Source organism: Macrotis lagotis, chromosome 1 (genome assembly GCF_037893015.1).
Source record: "Macrotis lagotis isolate mMagLag1 chromosome 1, bilby.v1.9.chrom.fasta, whole genome shotgun sequence".
Taxonomy (NCBI): domain Eukaryota; kingdom Metazoa; phylum Chordata; class Mammalia; order Peramelemorphia; family Peramelidae; genus Macrotis; species Macrotis lagotis.
In genome coordinates, this window is record NC_133658.1 from 699,917,469 (window position 1) to 699,943,623 (window position 26,155).

The window sequence follows — 26,155 nt, forward strand, 5'->3', positions numbered from 1 at the left end:
TAAATATAACATGGAAATGATACTCTGAATTAGTAGAGTTGAAAATTAAGAAATTTAAAGTTCAAATGCCTTAAGTACAAATTGCCTCAGACTTATTTAACTATGAGTTCCTAAGCATATCATTTAAACTCCTTCTAGATGTGATAACATAATTAAAGCTTAGTAAATACTTTATATTTATTTATACAAAAGATGATGAGGGTCATAATAATGATACTTTCTAAATTAAGGGAGAAAAGGGGATTATACAAGATATATTGTGGAAATAGAAACAAGCTTTGACAAATTATTGAGCATGTGAAGAGAAAGAGACAGCCAGACAGACCAACAACAAGGCTGCAAGTTTGTGTGGCTAGAAGAATAATGGTTCCCTTCACAAAAATACAGAAGTTTAAAAGGGTGATAATTTTGGGGAGGGGGGAATGTAATGAGTTATACTGAGTGTAATATATTTAAAGGACACAACAGGGTGAACTGAAGCCAAGCAGAATAGAGTTTAGTATAGAGTAAGAGGAGAGGGACTGATGGCCTTAAGTAGGAGTTTCAAAAAGGTTAGTTTAGAAAGGAGATGATGATATGGAATGATTACTAGTAGGGCTAGTAAGATCTAATTAAGTTTTTTTAAGGATGGGGAGGCAAGGGTGCATTTGTAGCAAGTAAGGAAAGAATAGGTAGACAGGAAGATATTGGAGATTAGAGGATAATAATGGGGACAACCTACTGTAGAGGATGGGAAGGGATCAAAGGTAAATGTAGAATAGGTTAGCATTGGCAGATAGAAAGACTATCTCTTTGGCAGAGACTATTAAAATGGAAGAGAAAACAGGGATGGATCATGTTAGAAAGATATGAAATGAGAAGGGAAGGAAAGTGTAACCAGAATAGGGGTAAAGGTCTTGGAATATTCAGGGAAATAGAGATACTGAAGGAGGAGGATCAGGCAGGACTAGGGGTCATAAAATAGAGAGAAAGATTAAATGTTATTATTAGAGCGGAAACCAGTCAAACTCAAACCAAATAGGCATTGTGTGCTATAAACTGGCAAACTATATTTATAATTAGCATATTCATTTTATGCTTTTAGAGTGATCATAATGCGTTTATTTTTAAAAGCATTTTAACATTTTACCACAACATAGAAGGGATTTGTTAAGCAAAGGTAAGTTTCATATTAGGTTCAGTTCAGATGATTGCAAGTTTCAAATGTGTATAATATAAGTTAATGAGATTTTCCATATTCAAGTTATAAAACTTTTTGAGAGACCATGAGCAATGATATGTCTATAATGTACATTTGTCATGAGATTTTTCTCTTGAGTTACTCTCAATCTATCTTCAAAGAATTTCAACAGATGTATCTAATGCTCTAAAATAAATTCTCAAAAAAAGAGAGGCAACAAATATGATGTTTTTAAAAATGGAATCATATAAAGTTACCTGAAAATTAAGATTTTAAAATGTAGTTATTTTATGTAGTTAAATAAAATGTAGTTTATTTATTTAAAACGTAGTTATTTATTTTGTTATTATTGGTATTTTGAGGTAGGTAGTATAGTGTAGCCAAAAGAGCATTGATCTTGGACTTGAGAACTGAATTGGCATCCCATCTCACTTCTTTCCTTATTAGCTGGTTGTTTCCTTGTTTCTAAATTTCTAAAATACTTACCTGACTTACATGCGAGCAAAACAATTTGTAAACATCAAAGTGTTACATGAATTTGAATGATCATATGTGGAAAAAATTACTTTTAACATCTAGAGTAGTGTTTGTGATAAATAACAGACTACACTAAACAGTTAATTTTATTTGAGAGTTAGCATGCCTGGCAAATTTCTCCCTCTATACCTCGCTGACATTATATTGCATATATTAGGATCAACTGAGCCAGAACTATTGATGGGACCATAAAGATCATCACAGTTGTCAAATAAATGGACTGAGTGCAGTCTAATCAGGATTAAGATGATATTGGGAAATATTTACAAAGTAAATAAAAATACAGTGTAAATAATGCTCATTTGTTGTTTTCAAACTTGACATGTAGCCCCCAGATATCATTTCTATTTGAGTTTGACAACACTGATTCTAGTCCATCCCCATTATTTTACACATAAAAAAACTGAGGTCCCCAAATGCTCTGTTGAATTTCACACAAGGAGCAATTTAAAAACTCACTAAGATATCAAGTCAAAAAACCATGATTCAAATCCAGGTCTTCTGACTCTAAGGCCAACAATCCACTTCACAAGGCATAATTACTGATTATTTTAGTTAACTCATTTCTCATGATAGGATTAAAAAAGATGAACGGGTTAATTCTCAGTTCTTTTTTCTGATTTGTGACCAGTAGATGGAGCTACTTGTTAGGTAGCTACTTGCCTCTCTCTTTTTTTTTTTTTCTTTCAAAGCCGTTTTCTGATATATGTTGGGTACCATAGAGTGAGACTCAGAACAGGAAGCGGAGGAAGAGGCAGAGAGGATTCTGGAAAGGTCTCTTTGTTTTCTTGTCCAAAGAGAATGCAGAAAATTGTAATTAATTTGTAAACCTCTGTGGCTAAAAATCTCAACAACAGTCTTTGAAGGTGTATCATCCTATAATCTTTTTGGATGCTGGGCTTTGTGCTGTGATTTCTAATTCTCTTTTTATCAGGTAAGCTGGAAAACATTTAATCATATGCATCATAGAATCTAACAGAATGGTCATTTTATTATTTAAAAATCATCTTCATGCTTGTATTTGTCAAGATCATGATGATTTAAATGTATAGGCATTGTATTCAATGAAATCCTCTATTGTTTTATATCTTCCAAAGGAAAGCTAGTCTCTGCCTATAAAATGTGAATTATGATAAAGACTAGGTGGTGTTACTGATCTTATGGGGTTTTTTAGGCATTTAGGATCTCTAGATTCTATAGCATTCAATGACTATTTCTTTGAAAATTTTGAGGGCTTCCTAATGGAACTCATGTTTATGTTGAATTTATTATTAAATTAAAATTTTAAATGTCTAGTATTTTTTAAAAATGCAATCTAAAAATATTCTAATTAAACTGCCAGTATCATGCTCTTGGCTTAGCTTTGCTTTTTAATATAGGCCATCCTTATACAGACTAGTAAGATTAGATTGATACATTTGACTACTTAAAAACACACCCTCACTTTTCTGTTAAATAATATGGCTAGAGAAGATATGAGATAATTACTGAAGACTGAAGAGAGGGCTAATCTTTTGAAAATGTGATGATTATCATATAATCCAAAAATCAAAATACCATATTTGTTACTACTCAAAAAAATTATTAAATTTCTATTTGCTGAATTATTTCTAGCCACTCATGTATTCTTCATGGCTTCTATGCTAGATTAGTAAATAACATTAATCAATATTAATCATAATAATCAATAGAGGAAATTATTTGAGCCAAAAAACAATGTTGTCTTTCTTGAGGTTTCCATAGTTTCTTTAACGTACATTAACATTGCAAACCTACATTTGTTTAATATGTTGCTAGAAACAGTATTTATCTTATATAAAGACATTATTTTTAAAAGGTCCCCCACAAACATGGAAGAAGACTTTTAAGAATAATCAAACTGCCCATTGTTTGTACAACAGGTGGTGTAATGTAGCTTGTGAGGACAGGGATATAAACAAGAAAGTGTGGGTAAAATTTTGAATAGAAACATTTAAACACATTTGCCTTAATTAGGGTATCACTTTAAATGATTTTTGGCATGGGCTTTCAGTACAGTTTGGCAGAAAGAATGCTGTCAAAGAAAGGACTTCTGGGGTCTGCCTAATTGCAAGGTTTTTTATTTTTTTGGTGTTATAGAAAAAATATTGATATCTAAGTTAGTATTTTCAAGTGAGTACAGTCTTTAAATAACCATACACTGTAAAATTAGTTTTTCAGAAATGACTTTGTCTCAAGAGAAAGCTGGGTATCTTAGGAAAACCCCTACTATAGTATGTGAAGAAAATTGCTTCTTTGAAAGAGGTTTTCATTTATATGTTAAGAATGTGGCACTAATTGGCCTACATATACTGTGTGCAAGGTATACTTCTCCACAGGTGATTGATTATGAGTAACTTTGTCCTCTGCAAATACCAGTTCTGATCCTGGTTGGGTTAGTTTACATTCATGAATGTATACTTGTGCTTGTGTACTGAATCCAAGTTGATGTATTTGTTATTAGTTGGTATTTGGTCTGAGGTGCCACTGGTGAAAATTACAATTCCTGAAAAGTTGTATGTAAGTCTTATAGATTCCAAACAAATTATACTATAAATGAATGATGGGAACATTCTATTTAAAGGTAGTTCTACTGTTAATCTTTCTGTGAAGTGATGACTCATTTTCTAATTTTCAGTCCAATGGAAAGAGTACTGACCCAGGAGCCAACAGACCAGGGCTCTAGTGAAAATTCCATGACTTCCTTCCTATCTGTGGGACTGGGTGCAAGGCATTCAATTTCTATTTGACTCAATTCTCAAATCTTTAAAATGTGACAGTTATCCTGGATGATGCCTAAGTTCCTTTTATCTCTAAAAGCCTAAGATCCCTATGAAATCTGAATTTTCATAGACTAGTCTTGCTTGGAGAAAAAGACACACCCACATTTTAATTTTTTATACTTACCTAGTACCTTTAGGTCATCAAGAACTTTCTATACATTATTTAATTTTATTCTTGAAACAACTTGAAACTCAGGGTCTGACTAGATATCCAGTAGCCTATGTAGTATCCATTCGTTATATTCACCTTGGGGTTTTCAGGTACACTCTCCCAGTAAAGGAGTGGGGATTTCCCAGCCCACAAACACGACAACTGTCCCTCAATTTGAGAAAGAACCCTTGCTGAAGTAGAAATAATGGCTTACATTTACATTGTGTTACAGTTACAATTATAATCTAATGAGAGGGGAAATAAGGAATAAGGGTAAAGGTATCATAAGGACTTCATAATTATTATCTCACTTGAGATACAAAACAAATGGAGGTAAGTACTATTATGTCCTCATTTTATTGTTGAGGAAACTGGAAGATGAAAGTTAAAGACACCCATTAAGTGTCTGAGACTGGATTTGAACTCAGATCTTCCTAACTTCAGACCCAGTGCTCTATCTACTGTACCAACTAACAGCCCAAATAGTACAGAATTAACTATCCTCCCTTTTCTTATTAGGAAGCTGAAGCTTACAGGGGGCTAAATGACTTAACCAAGGTGACATGACTATCAAGCAGCAGAGTTTACATTTGGGCTTAGAACCTGTGATTCCAGTCCAGTATTCTTTCACTATTCTATAAGACCCTAGTGATAAAGAAACTGGAATTTCTTGGGCATAGGATAGTGATAATATATGCTCCCTGAAATGGTTAAGAACTTGCCATTCTCTCCGCAGTTGGGCTGATCACCCCTAGGTTGCCCCCTTTCTATTATAAAGATCTGTTTTTTTACTTAAATATCCTTAGAACATACAAAATTATCGCTTTTTCCACCAGGGATTAGATTTAGACACCCAGCTACTTCTTATGATTCACAAAATTGAAAAGCCTAGTTTCAAAAGGTTTGAATACGAATTAGCTAGCCTCTTCCCTTTAAAACCTTCCACATCCAGTATCAACAGAAGGGGAACTAATAACCAAAAGGAAAAAGAATAGGGAATGAATTCATTTGTAAAGTGAAATAACATTTCTGAGGCAGCATGGTGTAATTTTTGAAAAAAAAGTCAGACTTAGAATCAAAAGACCTAGATTCTGGGCTCCACCACTCACAATCTACCACAATTCAGTTAATTTCTGGGCCTCTATGTCTTTTTGTAGAAAATCAGAGACTAGATGATTTTAAGGTCCTTTTCAACCCTAAATCTTATTCTATAAGATTTCCTTCATGTGGGTCGGAGGGCAGTTACTAATGGGCTGGCTATTTTATCTGCTGCTGACATTTAACTGCTTTGAGAATTAAAATTTAATGAGTTTTGGATAAGTCTGGCTTTCCTCTTCAACAATCCTTAGACTATTTGAAGGTACTAGTGTCAATTAGCTGCTTGCTTTAGTTTCATGAGTTCTTGACTTAGAAAAGTCTTAGGTGACAGAAAGATTGGAGACTGAAAAATTTGAGGGAAATCTATATTGCCTTAGAAAGCTTAACAAATTACTTATTTCTATGGAATGGTCAGATCATTTGTCCCTTAACCTTTAGAAGTTATTTAGGTCTCTGAGAATGTATTTTAGGATTTCATTTAATTGAAAATCAATCTTTCAAAGGTAAACATAAACTGGGCAAATTTCTTGTGAATATACATCATCATCTATATAAATACATATTATTTTTAAACAATATTTTATGTTCTCACCATGGTGATCATGGTTCTGATATTTTCCCCTTACTAATCAACTATAAATTGGAGCAGTTTCATTTCAATTCAGTTTAACAAGTATTTATTAAATACCTACTAGGTAGATGGTACTGGGTAACCTACTTAGAGATATAAAGGAAAAAATGGAAAACAGTTTCTGCCCTCAAATCATAAATAAATATCCATTTTTCCCTTTAAGTCATAGGAAAATAGAAAATTTCCTTCCACTTAAATGTTTAGAATAGGTTTAATAGTAGATTTCAACAATATAAATTAAGCATACCCTCCCCCAAGATGCACACACCCACCCTTAACCAGCTCCTGCCAAGTCAAAGTGCCATTTTCTTTTAGCCTCCATCTTTTAGCCACATTTATGTTCTCTTAAGAGTCTCTTTTAGATTTTTACCTTTTATCACAAAAACTTCAAAGACAATGTATATTCATAGTCCAGAGACTTATCCATCAGATCTTTAAATAAGCTTTTCACATTTTGAAACTTGGGAAAAGGTATGCCAAATTTATTTTCACTTTTTTCTGCAGTTTCACATTTTCCTCTTAATTAGAGACCCATATATACAGCTTAATGCCTTTTTTACAGCAGAGATTCTTAAACTGAAATCAATAAATTCTTCTTAAAAATATTTTGATAACTATATTCCAAAATAATTCATTTTCTTTGTAATCTAATGCATTTTATTTTATGCATCTAAAGGCAAATTGTGACAAGGGGTCGATAGGTTTCACCCTACTGTCAAAGGAGTCACAAAAAAAGGTGAGAACCCCTGTTGTACATTATTTCTCATTCCATCATAAACTCATCTTTTTTGCTATTCTTTTACCCTGAAATATAATTAAAAATCTTATTCAAATGGCTCAATATAGGAAGGAGAGCCAGATATGGTGGCATACAACTCTAAGCCTTACAAATGAGGAAGAGGAGGTTGGTTTATTTTTTCAGTTTAAGACTTAGCTGCAGGGGGGACCAAGCCAGTTGAATATCTACATTGGTTGGCACCAGTATGGTGAGCCCCTACATGTGGAGAGCCATTGGTTGCCTAAGAAGGAGTGCACTAGTCTAGGTTTAATGAGTCAATATTCGGATTAGACATATGGGTAGCTGCTGCACTTCCAGGCTTCCGCCTATCTCCTCACTTTCAATATTTATTTCTCACTAAAGAAATGTTTATCATATTTCATCAGCTATCCAGGTTAAGTTCCAAATTAGCCAGGAGAACATTACCTATGACACTTTGTGATCTTTAAGGAAGTACACCATATCTTATCCTGTTTTGACTCATACTGTGAGTTTTGGTCTCTCTAACCTTCTTGCTTATAGGAAGTTGCCATATTTTTTTTGCAGATAATTAACCTAAATACTAAAGAGAAGTGACTTGCCTAAGGTCATACAGGTTCAATAGGAGAGATGAGGTTCAAATCAATGACTAAGTACTTCAAATTCCATATTCTTTTAGTTTCTCTCCATTGTTTTCTTCTATTTAAAAATTCTTAACAGGATATTTCAAGGTAACTAATATTGCCTCACATTTCTCTGTTTCTCTTTGGCCATCCATTATGTCATTTAAGATGACTGGATTGGATCAGACGATCCCTTTCATCTCCATGGATTCTATGAAAGTTGTATGATTTCATATTTTTTCCTATGTTTTCTGAAGTTCTGATTTTCCTCTCATAAATTAAAACTCTGTTATTTACTTTTTAGTGTCTTATATTACATTTGCTGGCTTTCTCAAATCTGCCCTTAATTTTAAAATCTATATATTTTTCTCTTCTATGTGATTTTTTTTACATTGTTCATAGAATGTTTATATAGTCATTGGTATATCTATGTGGCTTTCAGTTATTCTTTTATATATGTTAGGATTTCTCTACACTCATTGACCAGATCCATTTCTATTTTTTCCTGCGCTCCAGTCCTTTATCACAAATTGATGTTTGGATATTTCTGCATGAGAGATCCTCAGATATCAAACTCAACATAATGATCTCATTATGTTTTTTCTAATCCCAACCTCCATCCAAACTTCCTTATTTTTGTGGAGGTTACCATCACTCTTCCAAGCAGTTTCACAACTAAGGTGAGAAGAACAGGGCTTTGCTGCAGACAATAGATTTAAGAGATGCTTATTTAAGGGATGCAAGTACTTTAGCATATCTTGTTTATACAAGATACCTTCATATCTAGTTAGCAAGAATAATTAGCTAAAGTAGGAATGTACCAAAAAGGTTGAACTAATCTGTACTGACTTCATTCTTTCCAGGGTCCTTGACTCTTTAAATAATTGAAGAATAATTTATTCCATCCCTTCTTCTAACTGAAGGCTGGCTTTGTGCTACTTACCACGAGTCCTATAGGTGGTACTTACCCCAGATGTAAACAATTATTGCCTATAGCTATAGAAAAGAGAAAATGAGAGGCTAAAGCAGAAGAAAGAAAATATCAACATCCAAATATAAGAGCACAAAATATTTTAAGAATATAAGTAATAAAATGTATTAAATACATTTAAACATAAAAATTAAATATTGATGGCAATTTTGTTGTTTTTCTCTCTTTATTGGTTGACATAGTTCCTCATTATACTTTTCTTTTTTTTACAAATCCATACCTTAGCAATTTTTTCAGATCATTCATTTCTTTCACTTTTAGTGTTATAGACTTGACCCTTGACCTCTCATCATATCTAGCAAAAAAGGAGATCATAATTTTCCACACTTAGCAATCATCATTGTCTTTAATTTGTAAGATACACCAGAGGTTCCTGTTCTTGTCTATTCTTACGAATTACTCTCTTGGGACTAGAAGTTTCAAATTATCATGTGTGAGGTTTGCTTGAATTTTACAGGCTAACTAAAATCTGGTTAGCCCACCAACTCAAGAGGTTGGAAATAAAAAATTTATTTCAGCTTTAGAAACCAAAATGATATATTCAGGTTTAGAAAAACCATATTTATAGCAGCTCTGGGGATTTGGAGATTTAATATAGTTTTGTAAATCAAAGAGTTTTTTTAAAAACCAAGATTCATTTAAAATTTCTTCCTTTTAGTGGCATTTCTGAGGAATAAATGACAACACAATAGCTAAGAGGAATTAATAATTCATTACATTTTTAAGTCATTTCATTGAAAAGTGAATCATATTTTTCTAGGCAAAGCAGGGCAGCACTCTCATTATATTAGGAAAGATGTAAGGGAACAAACATTTACTAAGTGCCTACAATGTGCCAGATACTGTGCTAAGTACTTTTACAAATATTTCATTTGATCCTCACAACCACCCTGGGAGGTGGTTGTTATTATTAGTATTCCTATTTTTATGGTTAAGTGGCTTGTTCAGGGTCACACAGCTACTCTGAAACCATCTTTGAACTCAGGTCCTGTTGACTGATGCTAATGCTGAAAGTTTAATGTTAATAAAGAGGCAGATAAGTGATACAGTAGACAGTGCTGACTCTCAATAAAATACCATCAGCATGTTTCCAGAGCATCTTAACATGGCTTAGGATGATTTTCATTTTAGATATTTCCTTTAGTACATCGAGCATTACTCTTGATCATTAGAGCAAACAGCAGATGGAAAAATCCATATATATATGTATATACATATATATATATATATATATTCTCAGTAATAGATTTTCCACATTGACTCATTTGATTACTATTGTAAATTTATTTTTCAAAATCACATGCCTCTAGGCATTTTGTAGATGCTTTCATTTACTTCCACAATTCAAGAAGAATCCATTACTTTACAGAGACATTATACAGGGGAAAGAACATTTAATTTGGATTCTGAGGACCTGTGTCTGCTTTGGAACAATCTATGTGTTCTTGAGCATATTATTTGCCTTCTATTGACCTCAGTTTTCTTAATTATAAATCACAGTGGTAATTTCAAATCATGATACTTCTATTGATACAGATCACTACTTCTTTATGCATTTGGAAATGTTTTTTTAAAATAGTTATGCTGAAAAATTTCTGTTCTTGCTGGCCAACCTTCTAGCCATGAGCACCTCTGAAAGTACTGAAGGTAGTTCTTAAGTGACAAAGGTATAATGGACATACCAGACCTAGTGCTCTATTATCAAAAGCCTTTGAGAACTAAGCATTACCTCTACTTCCCACTAAGGCATCAGAATGAGACTCTAAATGAGGCTCTAAATTTTTGGTTAAAATCTCTTATGTGTAATTTTAAGTAAAGTTTCGTTTTGCTTTGTGTTTAGATCTAGAGAAGAAAGGGAGATTAGAGTTTATGATAGGTCATCTAGTCCAAACCCCTTCTTTTACATATGAGGGAAGTGAGGATTGAGGTTAAATATTCAGTATAGTTTTAAAGACAATCCTGCTGAGACTAATAGACTATGTCATTAGGTGCTACCACTAATAGAAAAAGGAGAGCAACTTAAAACAATACTAAGATAAGATATTTGTTGGTTATCTATGGAATAAGACTTTGAGTCCTCCCAAGTATGATCAGGTATTGTATAAGTAACAAGGTTACTATTAACTGCTCCATCAGTTGAAAGGGTGGATTATTATTGTAATATCTTTTTTTTTGTCCTCAAGATCTACTTTGACGGAATAACTTTGATTTTTCAAACAAATGAACCTCAATGCATTATTTAAGAGAGCTATAGTATATGGTAAATTTAGAATAATGATGTCCCAATGTAAGTGCTAGGGATTGCTACTAACAATGCCCTAAAATGACAGGATAAAATGAAAAGACAAAAAAAAAAATCAACCTATTTATAATGTAGATCAGTTAAAATTAACACAAAGGTTTAAAGAGGCAGTAACAACTCCTGCCATCCTTATTCAATTGCACTCTTTCCTCTGTCCTGAGCTATTCTGATATAGTCAGTCATATCCTGGGATTATTACAATCTAGTATTCCATAAAGATATAGATCACTTCACTGGCATCCAATTTGATCTTAAAGTAATACATGCTTTTTCAATGTACTTTACTCCTCATGAAAGCTAGCTGTAGGGTGTCTTCCTGTAAAGTGGTTACTTCTGCTTACTTTCCTAATTCATTTCAGAATTTCTGAAGGGAGTGAAGTATAACAAATTGACTTTTCAAAGCATAGTGTAGACAGTGCCTAATTTTTTTTGTGACATAACTGGATTCTGAATCCATCACATAATGTTTTGCATTTTCTCCTCCTTGTTACTGACTTTTTTGGTTCAGTTTCCTGTTGTTATTTACTCAGTCAGAAACAGAGACTAAAGGAAGCGACTTTCAATCATCCTAGCCAAAAAGATAAGGTTGGGGGTGGAGAGGGTGGAGAGAAGGGAAGAGCAGGTTTGAAATCCCTATCTAGAGAAAAGTCTGAATTACCAATAGTTTTCACTTACCTATGGTATTCTGCTCTCTCTTTCTTAGTTCCAGAATAGATGGAAGCTGAAAGGCATGTCTTCCTTCCTTAACCTGCTGAGATCTTTAAGCTTCAGTGTTTTCCTTGCTGCAGTTGATGGCATCACTAACACCTAAATCAGGGCAGTGCATACAGCTCCTTGCTCTATTTTGGTGTTAATGATGTTCTTAGCTATTGCTGGAAAAACACAGACCCCCTTAGGCCCTTGGCTCAGGCCCTGAGAAATACATTTTCCCCACATTATAGTAAACATATATTCTAATTTTGGGGTGTTTTTTGACTGAAATCTGGAAGTAGATTTTTAAGTTTTTATTTAAATTAATAAGTATTCTACTGCTGTTGGTATAGATTATCTTGAATTTGAAGATTGTTGATATCAGTTTAACTTGAAGAATTTATTTTATTTTATTATGAATTTAGAGCTCAAAGGAATGACTACAGCTTAAGTAGCCAAGGCAGATGGTTCACTGTCTTTAATTAAGGATTTCCAGGGAACAAACCACAGTTTACCTTGGCAGCATAATTATTTAATTACCTTTGCTGTCAGAGAGTTCTTATTTATGTTGAATCCAAACCTTTTATTATAAGGTAGGATGTTTCCTCTTATTCTAAACTGGCCATCTATTGTATATGATAACTCTTCATATACTTGGGGCAATGGCTTATCTTGGGATTCTTGCTTGTAGAAAAAAGAGATTTATGTCTGGCAATTCTGGCTGGAGGAATGGTTTCTGCCCCATTTTCAGCCTGAACAGTGACTAGTTCCTACTCCAGTGACTAGTTCCTCAGTCTCCATAGAGGAACATCCCTAGGGAATATGTGCAGAGGGTAAGAATCCTCTGGTTTGGAAGGTTTGTGGCAATGTGCAACATTAGTTAAAGAGATAGACCCACATAGATCAGCCTGAACTCTAGTGATATAGATTACTAAAAATTGGTAGGGTCATGCCGTTTCTTGAAGACAGTTCAAAAAATGACTCTAAAATCACTTCTTCTCTTGACCAAATAAAAGCTTTATTTCCTTAAGAGACTGAAATTGACACCAGAAGTTTGCTACTTATATAAATGATATCTTGAGATGCTTAAGGTCATTTTAGTATTATAGATAACAAAGTTTTTTAAAAATCTCAAACTGAAAGAATGACCAACATATGATACTATATAAAACAGGAGCTTATCATTTGATTACAGTTAGTAAGCAGGCTATGCCTGTCTAAAGGAAATGTTTAAGAAAGAAATGTTTAAAAGGATCCTTAAATTCAGCTAACAATGCTATCTGATTCAATGGTAGAATATTACTCCAAGTCTGATCATTGAAGAGGATGCATGTTTTCCCATTTGCTATAAATTATATATATATATATATATATATATATATATATATATATATATATAATATGCATGTGTGTATGTATTTATATATGTAAGTATATATAAGTATGTTATTATATATTTTGTATATGCATATATGTATATATATATATATATATATATATATTTGTTTATATTTTGAAACATAATTCTTCCCTCAGAAACAGTATATTAACCATCATTTTCAGGTAAACTTTTACTGTCTAAAAAAATCAGTCAAATGTATATGAGTAACTAACAACATCCACTGTAAGCAATGCTCCTCCCTAATATTTAACCTCAATCCTCACTTCCCTCATATGTAAAAGAAGGGGTTTGGACTAGATGACCTATCATAAACTCTAATCTCCCTTTCTTCTCTAGATCTAAACACAAAGCAAAATGAAACTTTACTTAAAATTACACATAAGAGATTTTAACCAAAAATTTAGAGCCTCATTTAGAGTCTCATTCTGATGCCTTAGTGGGAAGTAGAGGTAATACACATATACATATACTATATGTTAAGTACCATTTTAGATTAAGAGTTTCTTTCCCTAAGACTCCAATAGTTCAAAGACAAAAATTAGAAGGTAACTAATTCTATCCAGAGCTTTAAAGAAAAATAACAAGCACTTGAATGAAATAAAATTATCCTTTTTTGAATTGGACTGTATTATATATGTGTTATATCATCAACAAGAATTTTAGAGAGTTCACATATACATATATGTATGTATGTTATTAATTTATATGCTTATACATTATATTTTGTCCTAATGCATAGACATGTATATGATATAATATATCATATATAAATATGAGCTAGAGATTGGCATAATAAATAGAGAATTAGAAATACCTGAGTTCAAGTCCCAATTTTCAGGTTTATTTGCTGGGTGACTCTGGGCAAGTTATTTAAACTCAGTGCCCCAAATGACTCTAAGACTACAGGTTCTAAAAGTCTTGTGGATCTCCATTCCCAGGTGGAATTTTGTAGAGCACTGACCCTTGACATCAGGAGGACCTGAATTCAAACAATTATCTGGGTGATCCTAGGCAAGTCATTTAATCCTGATTGCCTTCTATCCAGGGTCATCTCCAGTTATTCTGATTCATAACTGGCCACTGGACCCAATTGGCTCTGGAGGAGAAAGTGAGGGTGGTGATTTGGCACAGCTCCCCCTTCACTAAAATCTAATTCATGTGCTTGAAATGGTATCACTTCCTTGATGTCACAGTCTTCTTCAAAAAATGAAAGACAAACTTTATTATTACTGACAAGAGTTCTCTTCCCCCTTTCTTGTGTCTTTACCTTTCTTTCCATTCACAGGGCTACAAGCCTACTTCCCATTCTCATCTTCTGCTGCCTGACCTGGTATAGAACCTTTTAACAAATTTCTCTGTCTCACATCTCTGATTTACAGTTTTTCCTCAGAGAGTTGCCAATGTCTGATTGGTATTTAAAGGCACTCACAGTCTGATTCTTGCCAATGTTTCCGGACTTACTAATCATTACTACTCTTTGCTCCCCCAAAGTTCAGCCAAATTGACTTTTTTTTCTGTTTATCATATACATTTCATCTCCTATTTAGGTCTTAGTGATGATTATTCTTCCTGCCTGATACATACTCCTTCACCTACACTTTTAAGACTTCCTAGTTTTCTTAAAAGATCACTTTAAATTCTACATCCTTGAGGAGACCTTTTCTGATCCCCAGCTGTTAGTTATACCTTACAAAGTTAACATGTCATATTTTCTATACATACATGTTCTCTCCTTGAGAAAAGCTATCAATTCATTTTGGTTTTCAGATTTCCTAGCTCTGTACCTAGCATATAATCAAAGTAAACATTAATGTTTATTGACAGACTTGTAAATTAAATATTCTTGTGTTACTTACACGCAGATATATACATCCATATTATTAATTCATTGAACATCTACTATATACACAACTGAACAAAATACTGAATAAATACTACTCAAATATAATCCCAGCACTTAATCTCTCTCTTTTTTTAGGTTTTTACAAGGCAGTGGGCTTAAGTGGCTTGCCCAAGTTTAAGCTCTTAAATTGATGAGATTATAGGTAATTTTGGAAAAAAGCAGTTTTTGTTGAATGATGAGGACTGAAGCATACAAAGGGCTGAAGGATGAGTGAGAGAAGAGGAAATGCAGGCAATCAGTGAAGACATTTTCCTAGGTGTTAGACTAAGAAAGGGATGAAACACATAGGTTAATAGCTTGAAGGGATGGCAAAATCTAGTAAAGGTTTATTAAGTAAGAGTAGAACAGGGGAAGGTAGATTGTACAGTAGATAGAGCATAGGTCCTAGTCAGGAAGAGATGAGTTCAAAACCAGCCTCAGATATTTAATAATGCTGTGACTCTGAGCAAGTCACATCACACCTATTTTTGCCTCAGTTCCACATCTGTGACATGGAGCAGAAAATGGCAGACCACTCTAATATCTTTAGCAAGAAAACCTCACAGATTGGGATCACAGATTGCTGATCACAACTGAACAACAACAACAAAAGCTGAAACATATTTAAAAATACTATGGAAAGTACCAGTAGATAGGGAGAGATAGAAGATTAAAAGAGAAGGGTGATTATTCAGGTCTCAAAGTGCTGGAATATGTAGGTGTGTATAGGATCAAGAGCACATAGAGGTATTAACTTTGGCAAAGAGAAAGGCTTTATTGTCAGAGACTGAGTGGGATGAGATCAAGAGATTCTGAGACAAAGAGAAGAAGGAGAGAAGACTGAAGTTTGCTCAGTAAAGTATGAGATCCTCAACTGAGAGAGAAAGGGTGGAAAGAGCTATGAGAGGTTTGAGGAGAGAAGAGGTTTGAACTATTTTTTTTTTGGTTTGCAATGGGGTTAAAGTGACTTGCCCAAGGCCACACAGCTAGGTAATTATTAAGTGTCTGAGGTTGAATTTGAATGCAGATCCTCCTCTCTTTCTCTCTATCTACTATGCCACCTAGCTACCCTTTGAACTAACTTTTTAGAGGAGTGAGAGAGGGAACTAAATTCATAATGAAAAGTCTTGAAGACAATCTCACATTGATTAAAACATTCAAATTTAATGGAGGAGAGGGACTAAATGATTAAGAGCTGGAAAATATGTAAGTCCAATCCAGGTTGGAGATTCAGTCATCAGTAAGGTAAATAATGATTGAGTGTTTATGTTGTATGATTCTAAAGGAGATTGAATCAGATATCAGGGGAAATGTAGTTGCTGCTTTCTGAAAGATTATAATCTAAATTGAAATCTTTTGATATACATGTTCTGTAAAAACATTTGTATAATTAATATAATATAAAAAACTTAAGTCAAATTTTGCTTAAATAATTCAATACTAAATAACAATTCTCCTTACTATCTACCATAAAATATTGGTATACTGAAAAATTTGTATAATCCAGGATTTAGAATTTTTTCAGTAAATTCTTTCAACCAAAAATAATTATGTCTATATCTACTCTAAAACATTATGTTGAAACTAGAAAAAAGCTGATTAATCATCTAAACATTTCCAAATATCCCTGTTTTATCCTAATTCAAGAAGAAATCTGGATACATAATTAAAAATTCAGTTGTCAACCAAACCTTTGATTCCAGATAGATCCAGAGAGCCTAGCACAAAGCAAAAGCTTACAAGTGGATGCTTAACATGTATGTGTTGATTGATAGACCAAAAAACCCCCATAAAAACAATACCTTGCTTTGCAGCTTTGCAAATAATGACTGCAAAGGACCACCCAAATGTGTATACATTATGGAGAGAATTTCTAGTTCAATATCACTCTTTCCAGGCACACCTGTACAAACAACAATCACTGTAGTCATAGAAAGGATCAACCACACAATCCCATTTATTTGCTTCTGTGCCTGATCCACTACAAGGTCGTATTGTCAAATTTTAATTGGCTTGGCTGTCTTTATTTTCATTTCTTTTTGATCCCTTGATATAGCCCCTATAACACTTAATCCAGACCATCTCCAAGCTTGAGAAGCTCCCAATTCCACTCCATCTCCAAAGACATAGTTTTCCTTTTTTACTTTATAGAAATGGAGAGCATCCACTGTGATGAAGATCTTAACTTATACTCTTGAATTTAACTTGTTTTGGCTCCTATAAACCATTCCCTTGTATTTCCTCTAGTTTCTGAAGAAAAGTCATTATTCTTTTTTTCCCCTGAGGGTATCATATCTATAACCCTGATTTTGTTCTTTCCCTAAAACTTTGATATATGGATATTCTTTATTGCTTTCTTCTCCAATACTTTGAATTTCTCCCTCTTCATTGATTCTTTCTTGGTCTTCAATCACCAGGGTCTCTCCTGTTTTGAAATTATCTTTGATTTATTCTGCTGTCTCCAATAATAATTAATTCCAATTAATATTTATAAAGCATTTATTATGTGCAAGACAATTGCTAAGCAGCTGGGGAACTAAAGATGAGTAAGACTTACAATCTAGTTGTATAGATAAGATAGGTACATTTACATGACAACAGTATAAAAATAGCTAAAAATTTATATAGTGCTTTAAAGTTTGAAAAATTTTATCTCATTTGATCCTCACAACAAGGGTTACATCAACAGTAAATGTCTGAAGTTGGATTTGAATTTAGATCTTCCTTACTCCAGTTTCAGCATTCTATCCAGTGTATCACCCAGCTCATTCTCTGACTCTGTCTCTGTCTCTCTCTGTTTCCTCATTATCAGATCTATATTTCTATTGCCTTCATTAGTAATTGGTAATTCTCTTAGGTTTTGGCACTAACAATTACTTGTCATTACCTTCTCATTCTCTTTAATTTTTGACAATATACTCTTTTTTTTAGCAAGGCAAATGGGGTTAAGTGGCTTGCCCAAGGCCACACAGCTAGGTAATTATTAAGTGTCTGAGACCAGATCTGAACCCAGGTACTCCTGACTCCAGGGCCGGTGCTTTATCCACTATGCCACCTAGCTGCCCCGACAATATACTCTTACAAAGACTTCTCAAAGCATGTAGACAATACATTGGAGGCTTCATAGGGGTCTTATAACATTTCATAAGTATCAATGAATAATTTTGACTCTCAATTTGTTAACTTTCAGATTTACTATTCAATCAGTCTGTCCCTTTTGTCATAATATATATTTTGAATGAAAGGTATACAGAATGCATGATGAACAGAAGTTACTCATATTACTCCCAGAATGTATCTCTTTTTGTCCCTTTGAGACATTTAAAACTTTGCTTCTTCAGAGACTGTAATGCTGCTAATATCTATAAATCATCCTTGAGAGAATGCTGGGGTTAAAAAGTAGGGACTGTTGAGTCAGGTAGCAGCTTGACATTATTACAAATCATTGTATCATATGTTGCATGTAACCCAGTCTTCTCTCTTCCTCCTATTCCACTGGGATGTAGATAATTTTCCATCTTCAGTGAATGTACAAGATATATGTATTAATAGACAAAATTCAGTGTATTGTCCTCTGAAATGCTTGTCATAATCTGGTGACATATTCTATATTCTTTTGGTTTTTTCTTGTATGCATGGTTAGGTAAATCTCTATTGGGTAGTTGTGGGTCTCATTAAAAGAGTCCTTTTGAAATATGGGGTTTGATACAATTCATATGTGATATAATATCATCGACAGACAAGAGCTCTTGGGGGACTTTATCTAAAATGGAATCTCTCTTATATTTGAACTCTATGTAGTACAGTCTCCACAATAATGACAAATACATTTAGTGAGTATTTTGTCCCTCTTTTTATTTGATTTTGATAATTAGAGAATTGTTGGATGAAGTTATCTCTACAATAGAACCTGTCAGAATATTTTATTATTATAAACTATGAACATAGGGTGACATGTCAAGGAAAGAAAGTATAGCTGTGTACTGCTATCAAATACATTTTTATTCTCAAACAATAACCTTGGTTAATTGTAATGGCTTTGAACAGGTGGTCTACTATGGAAAATCATGTAGAAAACCAAAGATCACTTAGTCCTCTCTCATTTTCATCAAGGATATTCTTGATAGGTTCATAGATCATGCTCAGAGTGTATGGAAATAAGTAGATAAATGGGTCAGTGGGGAACAAGAATATATTAAGTTCTTGCTATGTATTAAATACTATACTAAGCAATTTACAAATATTATTTAATTTTATCCTCACAGTAATCCTGGAAAGTAGGTGTCATTAAAATTTTTTACAATTTTTGTTATTTTTTTACAATTTAGGAAACTGAGACAGAAAATGGTTAAGTGACTTATGCAGTGTCACTCAGCAAATATCTGAGGCCAAGATTTGAATTCAAGTCAGGAAGACTCCAGACCTAGTGTTTTTCTTCTAATGCCACTTATCAATAATTACTATTTGCATATTGGCCGCCTTTTAGGTAATAATACTGTCCTGAAATGTTCTCCCTTAACTCTACCTACTGATTTCATTGGTTTCCTTTAATTCTCAACTAAAAATCTCATCTTTTACAGGAAGTTTTTCCTAACCCCTCTTAAGTTTAGTGTTTGCTCTCTGTTCATTATTTCCTAATTATCCTGTATACAGCTTGTTTTTTATATATTCATTTACATGCTGTCTTCTCTTAAGACTGTAAGCTCCTTGAGGGCCAGAACTCTTATGTCTCTTTCAGTATCTGCAATACTTATCACAGTTCTGGGATGTGGTAGTAGGTATTTAATAAATGTATTTTTTATTTGACTGATTCATAATTGTTCCAGTTGTTTATTTTTTCTTTGGGATATCTTGAAAACTGGTCCTTCCAGTTTTTCAAAACTCTGATACTTCCAACATGAATTTTTGTATTCCTGACTTTTATTTTCTACTTTTTCATTTTTCACATTAGATACTGTTTTGAGGGTTTAAATTTGCCGAGTGTTTCTATTGTCATTGCTCCTGAGGATGGATCACTAGAAATATTCTGAAAAATAAAATTTTGTTCCCCAAATATTATTCTCCATCCACTTTCATTTTTTTTTGTGTGTGTTTTGGGAATGCATCTGACCTCCCTGAGCCTCCTGACAAGTTTTTAAATAAAATTGCTCAGTAGATAGAGCACTGCCCTTGTAATCAGGAGGATGGGAGTTGAATCCAGCTTCTGACACTTATTAGCTTTGTGACTTTAGGCAAGTCACTTAAACCTGATTGTCTTGAATCCAAGGTCATCTCCAGTTATCCTGATTCACATCTAGTCAGTAGACTCAGATGGCTTTGGAGGAGAAAGTAAGTCTGGTAACTTTTAGCACAGCCTCCTCATTTAAATCCAATTCATGTGCTTGTCCTGACATCAGCTCCCTGATGTCAAGGTCTTCTTTGAGAATGAAGGACAAGCATCATCATCATCATCATCATCATCATCATCATCATCATCATTATTATTATTATTATTATAACATTTACCTCTTACTATTCTTTGCTTTTTTGGAGATGATGTTGCTTGTAATATTGCAGGTTACTCTCTGATCAATATATCCAGACCTAGTCTTTCCTGTGCTTTAGCTCCCTACCAACTAACTACTGGATATTTCAAACCTAGCATCTCATAAACTTCTTAAACTTAACATGTTCAAAACACAATTCATTATCTTTTCGCTAAAACACCCACCATTCTTCCAAATTTTTCTATTTCTGCAGAAGGGAACCATCATTATTTTACTTTCCCAGGTGAATAAACAGTGTTATCCTCAGCTGTTTCTCATTCCACATATTCAGTCAATTATCAAATGGTGCCACTTCAATTTTTCCAACATTTCTCACATCTGGCCCTTTTCTTTCCTTGTAGTCATCACCCAAGTTCGGACCCCCATTGCCTTTCTTAAAGATTTTAGCAATAGCCTCCAAAATGATCTCTCTGCCTCCATTTCTCTTTTTATAACATTAATTTCTGCATTCTGGAATCTGGTCAAACTGGCCTTCTCTCTTTTTCCAGTACAGGATCTAGTCTTCCATCTCTACACCTTTGCACTCATTTTCCAGCATAATTGTATTACCAGCATACTTCTTCCCCTTGGGATCCCTTGTATCCCTCAAGCACAATTCTCTACTCTTTTCTTAAGTCTCCTGGCTTCTGGTGTGCTCCCTCAAAATGACCTTGAATTTATGTTGTTTATTATTTTATATCTACTTAATTCTGGATACATTTTATCCCCTTGTAGAATTTAAGCTACTTGAGGGCAGGGACTTGTTCACTATTAATTGATTCCTAGCACCTAATATCTGATAATTGCTATTTCACAGCACCTAACATTTCCAGTGTCTGGCACATCATGTAAGTTTAAATAAATACATATTGATTGTATGGTTGATCTGCCATCCTCATATGTACTTTTAAAAAATGAGTTCTTTTCTCAGTTGTTTCCCTTGTCTGCATTGGGTGTGATCACTCAGAGACCTTGCAGGGAGGGGAGGCAGAGGAGGCAGTGTGCCTCACCTCAGATCATGGAATCCCTCACAGCCTGGATTGAGCATCTACAATAAACACATGCCTGTGCTACCTCTATTAGGTTCATTCAGTACGAATCCTGACTCTGATCCTGTTCATGGGAACCCCACTGTACATCACTGTATGGTTTCTAGATTCTTTGGGGTCTTTCATTGTGGTGGTGGCTTTATATTGGCTAAATTTCTTTAAGATACAGTCACAATCAGCATCAGTAACTTTGCCTTTAATCGATTTCTCATATTTTGGAGACAATGATTTTCTTGAATGTCAGTTTGGAGTTGTTCTTTTCATCTTTATCTTTTCTTCTAATTTCTACTGATTTTTGACTTCTCACTTCTACATTAGTAACTAGCTGTTTCTTGTTCATTAAGATATAGTCCATGGTTTGTTTTGAGATGTTACAGTTTGGTGCTTGCTAAATAAATTTCCCAACTTCATTTCTCAGAAGCAGAAATTTCAGATTTAAATGTTATTTTATATTTTTCCTTTGTGATGAAAGTTGAAGCACATAATTCAGTTCTTCCCACAGGGACTTATTTCCCCTATTACTTTCCAAACTTGAACCCTGATTTAAAGATACTTGGGGTCATTTTTAGGTTCGACTTGGTGGAAAGTCCCTACCTTTTAAAAGGTAATTTCAGGGGGCAGCTAGGTGGCACAGGAGATAGAGCACCAGCCCTTGAGTCAGGAGGACCTGAGTTCAAATCCGACCTCAGACACTTAATAATTACCTAGCTGTGTGACCTTGGGCAAGTCACTTAACCCCATTGCCTCACAAAACCAAAGAAAATGTAATTTCAGTTATAAAAGCATAATAATGAATCAAGAAAATAACCCTGTATTAAGTACCTACCATGTGCAGCAACTTTACAAATCCTATTTTATTTTATTCTCACAATAAGCCCAGGAAGTAAGAACTATTATTATTATCCCTTTTTGCAAGATAAGAAAACTAAGGGTCTTGACTAAAGTTACATAGTTAGTATCTGAAGCCAAATATGGACTCTGGATTTCCTAACTCAAGGCTGAGGGTTCAAGTCACTGAGTGGTCTTGTATCGGCAAACCTCTCCAATCCCTGGAAAAGCTGTCTTGCTTCCTCCCTTGTCCCAACCATGAGAAGCTGTAAGCTTTATGACACCCCACAGGTATCATATTCAGGATCAGGAGCTGGGGTTTCTTGACAGAGTAGCTCTACTCTTGCTGAGGAGACAGTTCATCTCAGAACTGGAGAAGCATAGATCATGAAAGTTGATAGTGATTCTTTCTAGCTGCTATGAATCTCTCAGATAGGGAAAAGAAATTTCCTATTACTGAAACCAGCTAGATAAATATAACATATGAGAACTCAGCAATGTAAACCATTGTCTCTTTATCTCCCTTCTTCCAAGAGTTTATTTCTATTTTGGCACCTCTTCTCTCCTAAGAGGGCCATTCACCAATGAGAATGTCCTTCTGGTCCCAAGGTATCTATGGGATATATAATTTAATCTTTCTTGACAAGGAATGTACTTCCCTTACTTTAAGCATGTTGAGAATAAAGCAGATGCCTGAAGACAGATCCTCAAACTTAATTTCATAAGAAGCCATAGCCAAATAACTCATTATCTAATAGCTAACTTCCTGTTGATGAAGCTCACATTTCTTTTGTGTTGTCCTAAGACAATAAATATTGTCTATGACCAGAACTGTAGTTGAAAGAGTTCTAGTTTTGTAAACTTTCCAGCTTTGCAGACTTTGCATAATCTACATAGACTTTAAAAACACCTTTCCTATACCCTACAAGATTACATCAGAGTAGGACTTTTAAAATAGATACATGAAAAACTATAATTCAAAACACATTAAGATGAGGGCATAGGAGGAGTTCAAACAGCTCCAAGACCCACTAAGGGAAAGTATATCTGGCTAGATGGGTTGACAAAGGAAGAAGGTGGATCAAGAAAAACTTCATGAAAAAATATCATCTAAGTTAAGTCTTGAAGACTGTGTTGGATTTCTTTTTGATGTGTTGGATTTTTACAAGTGGAGATTTAGATAGAAGTAAGAATTCATTTTAAGTCAAATACATGCATTATAAAATGAATAATCTGGTATCACAGAAGTGTAGAGAACAAGAAGGGAAAAAAGGGGAAAATAAGATGGCACTGATGTTTTGAATCAACCTATTTCATTTCACCAGCAAACTTCTTGAAACAGAATACTATACCAACAACCTTAAATTCCTCTCCACAGAGTCTTTCCTTAAAACTTCATAATCAGACTTCCCTCTCATCTTTATCAATTTGCTGAAACTCTTCTCTGGGTTACTCATAGCATTCTTTTTGCTAAATCCATTGAACTTTTTGGTCTTCTTTATCCTTGAGTTCTGCAATGTCAGTCAATGTAAGGTTATCCTTTTCTTCTTGAAACTCTAATTCTCTCTCTTAGAGAATATAGATTTATTCTTATACTATGTATGCATATACATGTGTATATATATAATATATATATATATATATTTATTCTTCATCTCAATGGATCCTTTCTGATAGTTTACTATTATGTTTATCTGGCTTTAATTTCTTATTAAAGTGTTCATATCTTATTTTCAGCAGCCTAAAGGGGAACTCTATTCAGAAGTTTAATGCTACTTCCAATTTAATGTGTTCAAAATAGGATTCATAAACAGAAAATCAATGCCCTCTACCAGAAACATGACATCTAGAGCCAAATATCAATTCTACTATTTACTACATATATGACTATAGGTTTATAATAAAAAGACCATACAAGTACTTTATTTCCTATCTTCAATAAGATAGTTGGAATAGATGATCTTTAAGACATAGACTAGATCTAAATCCGATGACTTCCTTCCTTATTTCTGTCAGCGACCCTAATTAATGGTCAACAAAGTTTGAAAATGTTATTGTAAATCTATTTCTATTATTCCTTATAGCCTATCAGTAATAAAATCCTCTCTTTTTTCTTTGCAGTCTTTAACGTATGTCATTTGCTCTCTTTTTTAACTAATTAGTTTTGCTTTTACATTATATTTAAGATTATTCCCACTTCTTGATAGTTTTCTTGTAAAAGTGAAGTACTAAAGTAAAATAAATAATGCAGTGACCTCATCTGAAAGTTCATGCAACATTTCTTATCTATAGTACTCTACCTTTTAATTTATTTTTTATTAACTTATTTATTTAATATTTATTTATTCTCTTTTTGTATTAATAATGTTTTTTATACATTAATAATATATTCTTGTTTAAGAGTAAACAGAATACCCCCTCCCCCCCACAAAATATAGACTTGCTTGAGCAATAAAGGGGAGAGAAAAAATTAAAATTAAAAAAATAATAGTAATAATTGTAGGTATGGCCAGGTGGTGCAATGGACGGAGACCCAGCCCTGGAGCCAGGAGCACCGGAACCCACATCCGGCCCCATACACCCAACAATCACCCAGCCGTGTGACATGCAAGCCACCCTAACCCGACTGCCCTGCAAAAACCAAAAAAAAAAAAAAAACCAAAATAAAATAAAATAGTAATAATAGTAGGGGTGGCTAGGTGGCTGATGGAGCATTGGCCCTTGAGCCAGGAGGACCTGGGTCCAAATCCAGCCTCAGACACCCAACGATCACCTTGCTATGAGGCTCCAGGCAGGCCACCCCGCCCCATTTGCCCTATACCCCCCTAAATAATAATAATAATAAATGTGCTTCAGTCTTTGTTCCAACACGAACAGCTCTGTTGTGGGTGGATCACATTCTTTATGATAAGTCCATCACAAAAGTTACTTCCATATTTTTCCACTGTTGCCATTGCTGATTGCAACTCCCTCCTTTCATATTTCTCCACTACCATGTACTATATTTTCTCTCTCCTTTCACTCTGACTCTACTGTAGCGTAGCTGAGTGGTGCAGCAGACAGATCCCTGGCCCTGGGGCCAAGAGGCCCTGAGCCCCCATACCAACCCTTAGGCCCAGCATCCACCTGGCCCTATGGTCCCAGACAGGCCATCTAATCCCAGCCCCTTGCAAGAAGTAAAAAAGAAAATGTGTTATATCTGAACACTCTCCCCCTGTGGTCCATCCTCTCCTCCATCACTCACATCACCCCCCCACTTGTCCCTGTCCCCCCCTCCTTCTTACTCCAGATGCCTATACCCCATTGAGTATATATGCTGTTTCCTCTCCTAGCCACCTCTGATGAGAGCGAAGATTCCCTCATTCCCCCTTGCCTTCCCCCCTTCCATATCATTTCAGTAGCTCAGTGTAATAAAGAAAAATCTTATTACATGAAATATCTCAGGCTATTCCCCCTCCTTTTTCTTTCTCCCATTACATTTCCCTTTTTTCTATTGACTCCATTTTTACTCCATATTTTATCTTCGAATTCAGCTTTCTCCTGTGCTTCAACTATAAAAGTTCCTTCTACCTGCTCTATTAACTGAGAAGGTTCATATGGGTATTATCAGTGTCATTTTTCTATGCAGGAATACATGCAGTTCATCATCAAGTCCCTCATATTTTCGCCCCCTCCTCCAATCTCTATACTTCACCTGAGTCCTGTATC

General features: G+C 34.3%; 1 protein-coding gene across 1 annotated transcript in view; it reads left to right on the forward strand.

Annotated features, from left to right (window-relative positions):
* Nucleotides 1-2,459: 2,459 nt before the first annotated feature.
* Nucleotides 2,460-26,155, forward strand: part of LOC141507820 (sodium channel protein type 3 subunit alpha) — a 155,629-nt gene continuing 131,933 nt past the window's right edge. Inside the window, exon 1 of the mRNA XM_074215820.1 lies at nucleotides 2,460-2,651. The gene's annotated coding sequence lies outside the window, so the exon portion shown is untranslated. The remainder of the gene's footprint in view (nucleotides 2,652-26,155) is intronic.